Raw genomic sequence first — 14,813 nt, 5'->3', positions numbered from 1 at the left:
GTTTCCTCACGTCTATCCAACCTTTAAGAGGCTGGGTTGTAACTTTTCCTTCTACACATCTGACTTCCTCTTGAAAGTGTAAACTGCCTGAGAACAGGGATTATGGTGGTTAAAAAAAAATTTTTTTTTAACCTTCATGTCCCTAATGTTTTTAGTGTCTTCTATAACAGGTAGAATATAGTGGATGCTCAAAAAACTTAGGTAGAATGACTTAAGGAAAAACTTAACTGTATTTCATGCATTTTATTTTAAAAGGCAGTAATTGTATGCTCCTTTTTTCTGAAGATTTACATTAAAAACTGTTCATTAAAAATACATTTTCGATGGCTGAGACAAGCTTCAGTTAGTTTAGAAAACTTACTCATCTAGAAAATACACTACATGAATCCAGAAAATAACTATTAGTACCCTTTAAAAAATAATAAGTATCAACTATTTGTATAGTTATATGAGAAATATGTCATCCTTGTTTGAGTGATTTATGACCAGGAGTTAGTATATCCAGCTATGTTTCTCATCTCTGAGGAATGAATTTTAATTTTATGATGTCTCTTTTTGTCCACTTATAATGTAAAGATGAAGATAATCACTCAGTCAACAGTGTGTAATCACTGTATGCCAGTTATTAGCCTAGCATTTGGGTTGGTGCCATAGGGCAAGGCCAAGTAAGTACAGAACAAGATACATGCAAGTAATTTACACTCTGGTTGAAGATACATGACCAGTAACACAACAACAAATGAAAGACCCTATTTAATAAAAAGATGAACTCTGTATTCCTGGCTATGGGTGATATCACAGTTCTAAGTTAAGGGATGGAAGAAATAGGATATTCATCAGAGAGAGATTCACGGATGAGGAACATGTAATAGGTAGAGTAGATAACTGTACTTGAACTAGACTGCCCAGAAAGACCAAGACTTTCCCTGTCCACCATGCTCCCTCTCACACACTTGGCAAATAATTGGTTTTCTATTGGTATGAGAAGGCACCATGACATAGGAAGTAAGATGACAGCACAATGCAGACAAGGAATGGAAATCAAGAAGTCAAACAAGGAAGCCATAAAGCGTGTTTCAAGGAGTACAAGGTTAATAGTTAATAGACTCCTTTAATAGACCTCTTTGTCTTCTGTATCTGCAATGGAAAAGTCAAAGGCTTTATTTAGAGTCAGGAAGTCCTAGGTTCCAACCTTGGCTTTGTTCCATTATAAAATTTTTATGAAAATTGCTTCACATGTTTGAAACTCAGCTTCCTCATCTATAAGGTAGATATAAAATATATTTCTTGAAGAAATTGATCTTTTAAAGGTTTGTCGTGAAGTTTAAATGAGCTACCTCATGAGGGTAGCTGATATTAGGCCTAACACAGAAAATGTGCTTCATAACTGCTAGTGTGCATTAACACTAATATTAGGGATTTGAAGACCTCCAGAAGTAAGGATAAAACGTACCTGAGAAGAGAGGAGGAACAGGTCATTCCAAAAAGAGGGAGCAGCATGAATAAAGAAACAGCTGGACTTGATATATCATGTAAGCAGAGAGGTTAATGAGGTAGTGGGACACACTGGATCAGAGTCATTTTGAGAAATATGGGCAAATAGGCACCTCCAAAAACATTTTATTGAAAGAATTAACAAATATAGGAATCATGAGGTGAAGGCCAGTTATTAATCATCTCCTAGGATTAATTTATAAATAAACAATAGATTATCTAAACTGTTTTTCCTCACTGTAAATTGGAATTCGGTTGTGAATTTTGATTCATACATCTACATACTCCAGAATGCTCTTGCTTGGATTAAACAATGCTTCAAAGGCAATGGCTGCAAGCAATAGTTAATTCCATACTGATTAACCTAGCATAAAAGCATTGCTAAACACAGCACTGGCCTCATCAATGACTGTCAGCTCATTTAAGATGGAGAGGTGGATGGTAAACACCACATGGTCTGTAGGACCTAAAGGCAAATTATTAGGTTGCTCCAGGCCCCATTAGAAGAACAATGTAAATGCCACAATTGACCTGAACTCAATAAGGTAAGGCCTGCAGGTATGACTTTGAAGCCACTTTCAGGCAATGACACTGTCATTTGCCACACATCACCACATTATCAAAGAAAAAGAAGACAACAAGAGAACACAGCTAGAGTCAGCCAGCAAATATCCAACTATGTTAGCCACATTAAAAGATTAGGTCTGCTTTCATGCCTGTATTCTCAAGCTAGTGCTCTATTAATTTAATTTGTGCCCGCTGGTCCCACAATGGGTTGTTAACACTTCAAATTAATATTTGTTGAGCCTGATAAATTGCTAAATTGTGCTTATTTTTCATCTTTGGTTCCTAATAGATTATATAGTTTAGAGTTTATATTCGAGCTGCACTATCCAATATAGTAACCACTAGCTTGAGTCACACTAGCCACATTTCAAGAGCTCAATAACCACATGTGTCTTGTGGTTACCTTATTGGACAGGCAGATCTGGAACATTTCTGTTACTGCAGAAAGTTCTTTTATGCAGTGATGGACTAGAATTACTCTCAAGCTTTCTCATGCCATGACACATTTGGAAATTATTTTTGTAGGGCACCCTGGGGTAAAAAATCTTGTGGTCAGAAGTGATTGGTCTAGGGGCTCCAGCTGCCCTGAAGAGCTTATAGGAGTTGGTATCTTAGCACACCTGAAATGCATTTGGGGCACAGCCATGTGTCACTGCACATCAGTTGGAAAGCTGTGCCTTAGTTGATATCCAGTCCCACACGATCAGAGAAGTATAGTGTCTGGTCCTCTTAAAAAAAAATTACTAATCAGGTTGGTATTTCTAATTAAAAAGACAGGTATTCATAATGTCAAAGATATTTGAAAAAGGCTAAAACCCAAGCTGACAGATATCACTGACTATGAAGGCTTTTGCAAAGTGTTATGACAAACACTGATGTTGAATTTCATGGTTCCTGCACCCACAAAGAACTAGGAAACTTTCTGGCAATATAAATCAGAAAATGGAATGTTGAAATCTTAGGACAAGTTTTTAAGACAAAAGAAGAGTAGGAAGTCTTCTTTCTCGTTAAAGCAAAAAGACAAGGAGGAAGAGGAAAGGCGAGTTGCTTGTTGTGGACACAGAAGATGAATTGCAGACACCATGGTTATTTGAGAAGTGGATGGAAGCAAATGGCAAGTCTAGGAAATTGGTAGCACTGAAGTGTTTGTGAACTTTCAAGTTGTTCCCCAAGATACAGAAAGCGTCTTTTCTTTATAATGATTTTAAGTCATTGGAAAAACCTTTGTTATGCAGGCTTTATCACTCTGGTACTAAGTGCTAGGCAATCCAACGAATGCAAGACGCAGCAGTACCTGCTTTTCACAGCCCAGTTTCCAGAGCACAGACTAGTCAAGTCAGAGATGGAGAGATGAGCTCCGTGAGGGCTTGGATTTGAATGGGCTTTTCTACTGAAGAGCTAAGATATCGCAGAGCTATGCTCATGAAAACAAAAAAAGAACCAGGTACTCTAAGTACTATTTTACAGCTGGTGGAGATTGAGGTAGAACGAATAGTCCGATGGGTGTGCTTTGTGCACATACTCACTGAAGACCTCTGTGCACCAGGCACTGTTCTTAGTGCTGGAGAACTGGCAGGGAACGAAACAAAGCCTGCATGCAGAGGGGAAAGACACAGGGAGATTATAGAGGCAAATAAGAAAATATAGCAAGGTAAGAGAATTGAGAGCAGTGCTGTCTTTTATAAAGGCTGGTGAGGGAAGATCTTACTGATAAAGAGATATTTGAGTGGAAACCTAAAGGAAGTGATGATAGAGGCCATGTAAATATCCAGGAAAAGAGCATTCCAGGCGACGAGATGAGCAATTTCAAAAACACTTAGGTGGGACCATGCCTGGAATATGTGAGGAGTAGTGAATAGGCCATTGTATACACAGGCGAACGAGTTGAGGAAATGAGCTAAGAGCAGAAGGGTGTGAAGTTAGAGAAATACCAGAGAGCCAGATCACTTACGGCTTTGCACGTTTCGTTTGGACCTAGGGATTGAAAGTCATTGGTGATTTCTGAGAAGAGAGTAACATGATCGAACTCGTGTTTTAGGGTTCACTTCTGCGGCTGTGGGAAAATCCACTGTTGGGATGGGGGAGCAGGTTGACATGGTAGGAGGCAATCACAATAGTCCAGATGAGATTTGTTGGTTTGGATTAAGGCAGCAGTGGCAGAGGCAGAGAAGTGTTCATGTACTGACTCTACTTCCAAGGTAGATCCTTGGAATGCGGGACACGAGGTAAAGGGTTAGGGAGATTCAAGGCTGATTGCAAGGTGTTGGCTGGAGTTACTCCAAGAAAGGAGTTTCCATTTAATGCTGTGGGAAGACGGTGGGAGGAGCAACTGGGGCTGCATATGGATGGACAGATCAGGAGCTTGGTTTTGTTCATTTTAACTTTGAGATACCTCTTAAACATCAAATCTGAGCTATTTAGCAGGCAGCTGGATGTATGAGTCTGAGATTCACGGATGACATCAGGGCCAAAGAAATGAATTTGGGAGTCATTAGCAAGTCAGAGAATATTTAAAGCCATGGCCTGGATGAGATCACTGGGGGAGGAGGGCCCCATTCTGGGTTTGAACCTCCTTCCTCTCAGATGCTGACAAAGACAAACAAATCAGAGAAATAGCACCGATCACTGCTCAGCTGCCACGCAGCAATGTCAGGCAGCTGCAATGCCCCTGGGTAAATACCCAAAGTAGCTAGTACTTAGCATTTTTTCAAAATATTTCAAGAATCAATCTTTCTGACAGCCTGAGAAATACACAGCAAGGCAGCCTTCCACATGAGTAAAAAGAATGCGTGCATTATCTGGTAGCATAACGCCAACCTCCATAGCACCAGCTGGAGCTACACTGATGCCTCTTCAACTTCATTTCTTTTAATTGAACAGCTGGACTAGAGATCGAGAGAGGGTTGAAAAGATGCCAGGGGCTGAGCAGGATTTCCAAAACCCTTCTAATACCTGAATGCCTAACAGTGTGCTCATAAGAGCTTGCAAAATGCCAGGCACCTATAATATAGCTCCTGCCTTAAAACCCTAGCCACCTCAGAAGCATACCTCATACTATGGGTATAAAGCACTTGAATTTTAGCCGGATTAATTGTCTTTAAGGGTCAGTTGTGACAACATAAGTAAATGACCAGCCAGTCCATGTAATATAGGGGGGTAAAATGAATGAAATCAGCTTGTTTTTCTGCTCATCTGGAGGTACATGTGACTTGCTTTATGCTGCCAATTCAGCAAGTGTTCCCCAAGGCTGTTCCTGCCCTTCTTAACTACAGAAGCATCAAAGCCACGCGGGATTGTATATTTCAACTCAGGGAATTTTTTTAATGTTAATTATGATGAAAAGATCACTCTGAAAAGTCAGTGCTATCATCAGCACATCTTTTGTGTGTACGGGTGAAAAGGTACCTGAAAAGAACACTTTCAAAGTGCCAGGATCACTAGTCAGATCCAATTGTGAGACACATCGCACAGCACATATAGTCCAGCAATCACAGGAGTCAACCAGCTAAGAAAACACACTCTGTGCAAAGTACTGTCTCAAAGGAAAGCCAGATAATGGTTGAGGGGGCCATTGCAGTCGGGCATATCCGGTCCTAAGTCTGAAACAGCAGAGAAAGCTGAAAACAACAACAAAAGGAATCTAAAAAAATTAAGAAAAGTATTCTTTAAAAACACATTTCACTTTCAAGAATAAAGGCATCCTTTTAGTATAAGTAGCAGGCAAAAAAGTCACTTTAAAAGCCAGCATTAAAACCTGAATTTAGCATTTTATGTATGTATGAGGAAGCGCACTTGATATCTTCACTTACTAACAGTTCTTTTGATAAAAGATAACTCGGCATAGCACATTTAATAAATTCACATTGGAGCCAAATGAATTCACATATGTACTTATATATCCACCATATGTATTTTCAAAAGTATTCATTTGCAAGTTGGGCATTGTTCAACTGCACAAACTCTGATAACTTTGAAAAAAATAAAAGCGTTATGTTTTATTTATGAGAGTGGAAAAACTGAAGCCTTGAAACTTGAAATTATAAAAAAAAAACTGCAAAGCAAATGCCATATTGTATTCAAGCTTTGCTTAACAAGTAGACTCTAAATGAACAGCAGGAAACAAATTCTGTTGTGGACCCAGTATATGTTAAAAAAAATTGTTAATTGGTGTTGACAGGCAGAAGTTAACATTACTAAAGTGGTCAACAGAGCCAAAGTGACACAAAGAAGTAACAGAGAAAAATGCCACATCCCATTCAACAGTCTAGAACTCAGCATTAGGAAAAAGAATACGTATTTCTGAGAAAGGAAAAACTGAAGCAGATGCTTTTAATCACCATGCTAGCCTAGGTTTGTTTTGGTAATTACTGTCTGGAGAATCTTCAACATGCTAAGGAACATATGAACATAAAACACTGTAATTTCACTTTTATTAGAGATCTATTCTGAAAGAATGTCAATTGAAGTTGGCAGAAAACATAGGTCCATTATGCAAAGAGAAATACAGAAAAGTTGAAAATTTAAAAATTTTCTAGCGTCACCTAAAGCGAGGCAAGTATTTCTATGTAAACCAACCTATTTTTTCTCTGTTCTGTTTAATAAAGTCTTATTGGGTGTTAACTATGTATCAGCTATCTGTCCAGGTGTTGTGGACGGATTCAAAAAGGAACAAGACACCATTTTTTCAATAAGGAGTTTTTCAATTTATGTAAGAGACAAACCCAATAAGCAGAATAGCATAACTCATAAGAGCTATAGAGACAGGAGTGACAGAGATGATGTTTGGCTTAGAGATCAAGGAAGGCTTCATGGAAAAGGCATCATTCTGTCTTTATTCTGAGAAAAAAACTCATTAAAATACAAAGAATAATATTTCTTAAAATATACATATACCTCACCCCAATCCAGATCTATCAACTTTAACATCTGTCATACTTGCTTCAAATTATTTTTAAAGAAATAAGACATTACTAAAACAGCTTAATTCCCCTCAAACCATGACCAGGACTCCCTTTCCCAATTATCAGAAGCAACCACTATTATAATTTTGGGCTGTATTTAATTGAACTTATCAATTACTATTATATAAATATCAATCAGTCACTCTATCCATCTATCTTTGTGTATAACATTCTGGAATCTTCTATTCACATCTGAAGTTTATGTTCTGGGTATCTACTGATGTTGATATATAGAGAAATCTAGTTTATCTCTTTCCCTTGCTGTTTAGTGTTCTGTATTATATATTTTAGTTATGGTGTTCCCTTTTGACATATTGTTCCTAATTTTTTGCTGTTATATGCTATGCAACAAAAAATATATATATTAATCCTAGCATACAGTTTTACAATTTTATGGGCTACTGCCAAATAGTTCCCCAAAATGGTTGCACCAATTTATACTTCCACTAGCAGCATCTGAGGGTATAATTTTTTTCCCACATTTTTCCCAACAATTTTCCCCAACAACTGATAACCAGATTTTCTAATTACATTTTAAAATTAATCTGATGGGTTAAAAGGATAACTCATCATTGTTTTAATTTGTTCTGCACTAATAAAAGTGAAGTTGCCCATCCTCTCATATTTGGATTTTTTCATCTGTGAATTATATGCTATAACTTTGACCATTTTTGCATGGATTTATTTTATTGTGTACCTTTCTTTTTGACTTGGAATTCTTGATATATTTTATGTACCAAGTTTTTATCATGATAACCAATGGAAATGCAATTTTCCATTTTGTCACCGTCTTCTTAAACTTGTTTATGAAATTTTTTTGCTTCACAAGAGTTTAAAATTATAATGTGGTCAGATTTTACCTTCTATTTTTATGGCTGTATTTTGTATCTATGTTAAGAAAGCTTTCCTTAACCAAGGACATAGAGATACTCCCCTACATTTTGGCAAAGATTACATCTTGAGTTGGGTCTTTTAAGGACTAGTGTAGCAACAATGAAGATGGAGAAAGGGCATGTTAAGAAGAAATAGAGAAGGCCGAAACATACAGCAAGTGTTCAGAGATCTTGAGTGGTTTGCTTTTCTGGGAGCGTTCCACTTATATGTACATCACCTAAATTCCTATTGGCTTCTTTAACTGAAAATCATTTTCTTTCATGTTTTCATTTTTCTGTTTTCTCTATTACTTGTCAGCAATATATTTCTCTCCAGAGGTTTCCTCTCCTCTCCTCTCCTGTCCTCCCCTCTCCTCTCCATGTGTACCCTGTTCTCTGATTCTTAACCGTTCTTTGTTGGTTTATTCACACATTTTGGCAAAATATGTCCTCTAGGACCTTCTTGTGAAAGGGTATATTAAAGGTATATTTTTAAGATCTCGTACTTCTGAAAACCTCTATACATCTGTTCTTGTAGGTTAACTGATTAATTGGCTATATAAAGAATTGTAGGTAGAAAGTAATTAGTAATTTTTCCTCAAAATTTGGAAGACATTACTTAGTTGACTTTTGGCTTCAAATATTGCTCTTGAGAAGTCCAATGTATTCTGATTCCCATGACGTTGTATATGACCTTTCTCCACTCCCTTTTGGAAAGTTTTTAGAATCTTTACCCTTGGTGTTCTAAAACTTTTGGCAGACATGCCTTGATATGAATAATCTTGAATGCCTTCTGCTGATCACCCATTGAACCCTTTAAATATGGAAAATTAAGTTTATCAATTAAGAAAAACTTTCTTACATTACTTATTTTATAAGTTCCTCTTCTCTATTTTTTCTCCATTTTCCCCAGGTCTTTAAAATTCCAATTAGACCTCCTGTACTGATCTCCTTTTGAAAAAAAATCTTCTCCTCTCTTTGATAATTTGTTCTACACTCTGGAAGATTTGTGCTATAATATTTTAATCTTTCAAAAGTTCTTATGAGTTCCCTGAATGTCCATTTTTATAGTATCCTGGATGTTATAAATTGCTTCTTTAATGTAGCGGGGAATATTCATTATAATTTTTTTAAGCTTTCATCTTCCTGAACAGTCTTTGTTTCCTCAGAGTTCTTTTTATCTGTATGTTTAAAAAAAAAATCTCCGTCTTTTACATTGTGAGCTTTCCTCAAATACACTGTAACTCTTGGCTGACAGTATGAAAGCTCTGTGTGTATGGTGGTATGATTGAAAAGTGGACTTTAGTCCTTTCGTTTGCAGGTCTTTTCTCTTTGGCTGCAGAGTTTTCCCCAGATAAGAAACCTCTAAGCTCCTGACTAGTGTCCTCCTAGAAGAACATAGAAGGGTGGGGGGAGGCTGTCAGCACCATTCAAAATATGGACTGTTTCTTAATCCCTTTGTTTCAGTACAGTGCCTCCCTCCCTCCCTCGGCAATTCCTCAGTTCCACAAGCCTAGGGCCACTTTGATTCTTCTCTTTCATATGGATAGTTCATTTTTTGTCTGCCTAGGTATGGGATAATTACTCACTAGGATGCCTAGGCCAGGGGAGGATATCTTTAACTTCCTTATATAGACTTTCAACCAAACTTACTATTTTCTGCCCCACTTGTTACCCCTGCATCCAGAAGTACTTGGTATCTCCAAACCCTGCATCTGCTTGTAATTGCTTTCTACTGACACCCAATTTTAACTTCTTGCATTCTGCTAAATCATCCAATACTCACTTTCCATCTTCCAAAATCTTGAAACTATCTCTTGTGTTTTCCTCTCTTCTCATATTTTTTGTCTGTGTAATATTTTTATATTTCTATTTCTATGATTTGCATGGAGTTTGAGGAAGGAATATGGCAGTAGATTGAATGGTGGCCCCCCTAAAAGATTAATAGAACCTGTGAACGCCACCTTATTTGGAAAAAGGTAGACATAATTAAGATAATAATCTCAATTACCCAGGCGGGCCCTAAATCCAAGGGCCTGTGTTCATATCAGAGAAGAAATACGGGGCGGGGTGGGGGGGGGATTCATGTGAAGAAGGAAGTAGAGATTGGAGTGATGTGTCTATAAGGCGAGGAATGGCAAGGATTGCCAGCAGCCACCAGAAGGCAGGAGAGCCACATGGAACATGGAACAGATTCTCCTGCAGATCCTCCAAAAAAACCCCAACTCTACCAATACCTTGATTTGGGACTTCTGGCTTTCTGCACTGTGAGAGGTTAAATTTCTGTTGTTTCAAGCCACCCAGTTTGTGGTAATTTGTTATAGTAGCCCTAGGAAACTAATACAAGCGCAGATGAACACTTGGGCTCAATTTAACATATTTAACCTCAGAACTTTTCAATAATTTAATTTTCTTATTGAAGTGTTTTATATATCTATGTATGAGTGTGTGTGTGTGTGTGTGTGTGTGTATGCACAAATTATAAGTATATATCTTGATGAATCATTACAAACTGAACATACCTATATAACCAGCAACCAGATCAAGAAACAGAACAGTATAACAACATCAAAGAGGTTTTCTTCATGGTCCCTTGCCATCACTTCTCCCCTAAGCAAAGGTAATCACTATCCTGATGTCCAACAGTATTTGCTTGTGTTATTTTAAAAATTTAGATAAATGAAATCATACATTATATACACTTTCAGCCTGGTGTCTTTCATATAATATTATGTTTATGAGATTCATTCACATTATTATGTATAATAGAGTTCACTCATTTTTATCAATGTAAATTATTCCATTAGGTGACCACACCACAATTTATTTATTCCTTCTACTGGTGATGGACCTTTAGGTAGTTCTCAATTTGAGGCCACTACAAATAGTGCTGCTATGAACGTTCATGTACTTGTTTTGTATGTATGTTGGATGTAGACCTAGGAGGGGATGGATAGGTTGTAGATGTTCAGCTTTAGTAGACACTAATAAACAGTTTTACAAAATGATTGTATTAATATACATTCCATTATCAGTATTTGGGGTTATTCAGGAATGTTTAGGTATCTTGCTGGTGCCGTCATTATGAATGGGTATCATGTGCAGCCAAATATATGTGGCATGGTGTTGACTAACATGAAATCATTAGTGTCTTGTACATCCATTCAATATTGCATCACTATAAAGGTTTGGAAAAGGCTGAAAAATTACATGATTCCTGTCTACTTCTGAAACTCTTACTCAGGTAAAGCTCACATGTGTTGAAGTGACCATGGGGCACCTCCTTGTCTACACAGATGACAATGCTAACACACAAGACATCATCAGCATAACATGAAGGATGCTATTTCAATCCATTCGACCTCATTATCACCAGAGTATTAGCAGTCTTATGATCCTATGAAAATGAACAACTTTAATTTTAAGATACATGTTTTTTCTCAAGTACCCACAAAACCAAGAATACTTTCTTTTAGCAGCACTGAATTCAATGAAATAACTTAAATAGTTTATTTAAAATTACAACCAAAACTACATCTGCCTTATCCTTAAGCTTCTGAGGGGCTTTATAAGCTTAAGGCACCATTTTGAAATTGAATGGAAGGAACTTAAAACTCAAATAAATGTATAATTAGTCAAAGTAAGGGGAGACGGGGCTTGATTTTTGTGTCACATTAATTAACATCTAGAAGTTCAGTTGACAATGATTAGAATCTCTTGGGAAGATCAAGGGCAGCGCTATCTGACCCTTCACACTAAATTTTACTCCTTTTAGTATGCTTTAGATTTGTACCAAATATTTCTTGAATGGAGTTTTGTGATTGTGTGTATGATTTAATTAGCTATAATTACACTGAAATATTTTAACTGAATACCTGTGACATATGGCATGTCTTTTCAAATAGGTATAAAATCATGGTGGAAACAAATGTCATAGTCACATACGTTAGCCCCAAGACAATCACAATTACAAGAAGTGCTTGTTTAGTTAAAGGTCATAATCTAATTCGGCCATTCACTGATATTCCTGTCACTATACAAGTTCTCATAATAGGGCATATTTTTAATAGCTGTCCACCTATGATTCAGCTATTTAAACCTAAAATGTACAATTTCAATGCACCCTTAACATTTTAAAAAGTCAAAGTGTAAACTGAATAATAAGACAAAAGACATATGAAAGTTAAATATTTAAACCTGGTATCCATTTAAATAATATCTGGAGAAACTACTTTCTATGGACGGTTAAATGGTTCATTTGAAATGAGACACCAGCAGTTACACAGGTGTATTGGTGATTCTTAAGATTTCTGGGTAAAATAGCATAAGTTTACGTAAGTTTCCCGTATAATATTATTCTGTTTGAACTGTTTTTTCTTACAGGATCAAGTTAGAAAATTAATGCATTGTTTGAGTCATAAAAATAGGAACGTTATTTATGGTATGCTTTTTCCTATTAATAAATTTAATATGCTGTTAGAGAATGTAAACAAGATTTCAGAGATCACTCAGCTTACTAAGGGCAACAAACTTTTTCAACCTATGAGAGGTCCCTCTTTACATTCAAATACCATGTTACCTAGTAAACAGGAAGGCTCTCTAACAGAAAGCCACTCCACAGCTCTTCACTTCAGATATCACTCCAAGTAAAAACACTAAAGTTAAATTATACAACAGCAAGACAACTACAACAACAAACTCTTTCCCTATAAATTCAAGTCACCTTCTCCCCAATTAGCTTGAATAAATGGAGTCTTACTATACCATAATTTAGGTATATTAAGATATTTTTTTAAAAAGAAGATGGAAAATTTCTCCAATATACTGAGTATTGTTAAATGCAAACAGGGTTGAATGGATTCCAGATGAATATTGCAGGCCACTTGGGAATGGAAGATACAGAAATGACTTTGGGATGGCCACCAAGCTAGGAAGAGGTCCATAGTCTATCACAGGGAGGGATCTGATTTTTTAATTAAATCAAAATTAGATGTGGTTAGAGAAACTAAAACAGAGAACAAAGATCACAAAGAATTATACAAGATAACATAGAGGTTATCATGGGAGAATAGGAACTAAATGCATTTGTTTAGAAGGCCAACCATTAAACTATGCAAAATACTACTACTTACTTTTCTAAGTAGTAAATTGAGCCAAGTTTTCTAAATATAATACATTATTGTATTTACAGTATTACTATGTGGAATAACTTTGAGATTTCAATACTTGTTTCTATATCATGGAAGAAAAATAAATTGTAAAATCTCACAGAATATAAAATTTTAATCCCTTTTACATTATCACATTCATATTTCTCAAAACCTTTGTATAACCTACAATAAATTTAGTACAGTTTGGGTGGTGAGTTTTTAATATAAAAATTACTACTAAAGATAAAAGATGCATACTTCTCAATTTTACTACCTTCAGTACCATTTGTATCTGCAGTGTTGATGCTGCAGAATTTTTTGTTTCACCATTGCCAAATTAACTTCTTTCTTAGGAATTTTATTGCAAAGGCAAAATTAGTGATGAAAAATTTGCCTCATTTCTGTCAGGGAGTTATCTGATTCAAGACAATTTGTTAGGGTACCTTTTAAAGTTGCACCCCCCAAAATAAAATACTTAGGAATAAACCTGACTAAAGAGGTGAAAGACTTATATGCTGAGAACTATAAAATGTTAATAAAGGAAACTGAAGATGATTCAAAGAAATGGAAATATATCCCATGCTCTTGGATTGGAAGAATTAATATTGTTAAAATGGCCATATTACCTAAAGCATTCTACAGATTTAATGTGACCCCTATCAAATTACCCATGACATTTTTCACAGAACTAGAACAAAAGAATCCTAAAATTTATATGGAACCATAAAAGACCCAGAATTGCCAGAGCAATCCTGAAGAAAAAGAACAAAGCACGAGGGATAACTCTCCCAGACTTCAGACAATAGTACAAAGCTATAGTAATCAAAACAGTGTGGTATTGGCACAAAAACAGACATATGGATCAATGGAACAGAAAAGAGAGCCCAGAAATAAACCCACACATCTATGGTCAATTAATCTTCAACAAAGGAGGCAAGGATATAAAATGGGAAAAAGATAGTCTCTTCAGCAAGTGGTGTTGGGAAAATTGGACAGCTGCATGTAAATCGATGAAGTTAGAATACACCCTCACACCATACACAAAAATAAACTCAAAATGGTTTAAAGAGTTAAATATAAGACATGACACCATAAAACTCCTAGAAGAGATCATAGGCAAAACATTCTCTGACATAAATCGAATCAGTGTTTTCTTAGGTCAGTCTCCCAAGGCAAAAGAAATAAAACCAAAAATAAACAAATGGGACCTAACCAAACTTACAAGCTTTTGCACAGCAAAGGAAACCATAAACAAAATGAAAAGACAACCTACAGAATGGGAGAAAATATTTGCAAATGATGTGACCAACAAGGGCTTAATTTCCAAAGTATACAAACAGCTCATACAACTCAAGAACCAAAAACAAACAACCCAATTGAAAAATAGGTAGGAGGGGGCTTCCTTGGTGGCTCAGTGGTTAGGAATCTGTCTGCCAATGCAGGGGACACAGGTTTCAGCCCTGGTCCGGGAAGATCCCACATGCTGTGGAGCAACTAAGCCTGCGAGCCACAACTACTGAGCCTGCAAGCCATAACTACTGAAGCCCACGCACCTAGAGCCCATGCTCTGCAACAAGAGAGGCCACCACAATGAGAAGCCTGCGCACCACAACAAAGAGTGGTCCCCACTCACTGCAACTAGAGAGGGCCCGCACACAGCAACGAAGACCCAACACAGCCAAAAATAAATAAATGAAATAAATAAATTAAAAAAAAAGAAGGGCTTCCCTGGTGGCGCAGTGGTTGAGAGTCCGCCTGCCAATGCAGGG

The 14,813-nt window shown here is 36.7% G+C and overlaps 1 protein-coding gene across 1 annotated transcript in view; it reads right to left on the bottom strand.

Moving 5' to 3' along the window:
- IL1RAPL1 (interleukin 1 receptor accessory protein like 1) overlaps window positions 1–14,813 on the bottom strand; it is a 660,460-nt gene that overhangs the window by 315,387 nt on the left and 330,260 nt on the right. The gene's annotated exons all lie outside the window — the stretch shown is intronic.

The sequence above is a fragment of the Balaenoptera borealis genome (genome assembly GCF_965194805.1).
Source record: "Balaenoptera borealis genome assembly, chromosome: X".
NCBI lineage: Eukaryota > Metazoa > Chordata > Mammalia > Artiodactyla > Balaenopteridae > Balaenoptera > Balaenoptera borealis.
This window is presented reverse-complemented; position numbering and strand designations above follow the sequence as displayed.